Consider the following 1261-nt stretch of genomic DNA (forward strand, 5'->3'; position numbering starts at 1 on the left):
TCAGATTTTTCACAGTTAACCTCCCTTCTCTCACAAAATATAATCTGCCAACATGCATTGCCTACAGTAATATGTAAAAAATACTGTAATATAACATAAAAGTTTTCCTAATAAAGAGATTAAATATGCAAATAGGTATAAACTCCCGAATTTGCTCCTGATTTGATTAAACAGTAAATAAAATAGAAAAAAATCGGCATGAAGCTAAAAGCTAAATGCAGGAGAAGCTCACAATATATTTTCCTTTAATCACTTCTCAGAATCAGTTGCACGAAGATGACCTTCTTGTCTATTAGTTCTCATAGACGTTGTCCTGATCCTTGATAGAAGCTTGTTGAGGAAGGACGTATTCCGCTGAAGGTTCCCCTAAAATAAACATACAGCATCTTTAATCTCAGCTTAGAGTGCTTTAAATCTTTCAGCAGCTCAAACTGCACCTTGTTCAGCATCTGTAGAGCCTCTCATGGTTTCATACTCTGAAGCATCATCTGTCATATTGAAGAAGTCAAACTGTTACTCATCTCATTCATGAGTGTTTATGGATTTGTCTAAAAATAAGCAAGATAGAAACCTCACCAGCAGCAGGTGAGGAGTGGGGATGCTGCTGACTCTCATCCTGGTCGACTGCTGCAGGATGTTTGAGCCTGGAGTGAATAAAGATGCTTATTAGCAACAAAAATGTTATTTTATCAAAGCATATATATTTTCAACTGAAATAGTAAAACTTACTTAAAACATACTTCTGTGGAAAAGAAAATAACAAACATGTTTAAAGTAAATAAATTATTTCTTCATTTGAACCAATGATCAAATTTCAAATAGTTTATCTCACCCTTTGAATTTGTAAAGTGAAGCAGCCAGACCAAGAATAGAATAACGAGAACTCCGAAAAATAGTCTAAACCACATGATGATGGTAGAAGAGCCAGGATCTGCAACAATGTAGAGGGAGAGTTAAAACCAATGGGGTCAGAAGTACACACATTTGTTACTTAAGTAGAAGTATAGATACTGTAGTTTAAAACACTCCAGTAAAAGTTGAAGTATCAACTTGACCTCTTTACTCAAGTAAAAGTGAAAAAGTATGTGCTCCCAAAACGACTTAAAGTATAAAAGTATAAAGTAACCTTTAAAAAAACAGCCAGATGCCACTATATGAACTGAAAGTTCAATTTTACAACTATTTCGAAAAATTCTTTGAGATAGGGCGAAGGATGAGGGAGGTCTTGTTGGTCTCCATCTCCCAATACGCTCTCGCCTGT

At 35.2% G+C, this 1261-nt stretch overlaps 1 long non-coding RNA gene across 1 annotated transcript; it reads right to left on the reverse strand.

Moving 5' to 3' along the window:
• Positions 1-566: 566 nt before the first annotated feature.
• On the reverse strand, positions 567-933 carry LOC107091996. The gene is made up of 3 exons (XR_001481555.1): positions 833-933; positions 730-742; positions 567-644 (listed from the first exon to the last, which is right to left on the reverse strand). It is a non-coding gene; the product is annotated as an uncharacterized LOC107091996 (long non-coding RNA).
• Positions 934-1261: the final 328 nt, after the last annotated feature.

This window comes from Cyprinodon variegatus, unplaced genomic scaffold, assembly GCF_000732505.1.
Source record: "Cyprinodon variegatus isolate N-32 unplaced genomic scaffold, C_variegatus-1.0 Scaffold361, whole genome shotgun sequence".
NCBI lineage: Eukaryota > Metazoa > Chordata > Actinopteri > Cyprinodontiformes > Cyprinodontidae > Cyprinodon > Cyprinodon variegatus.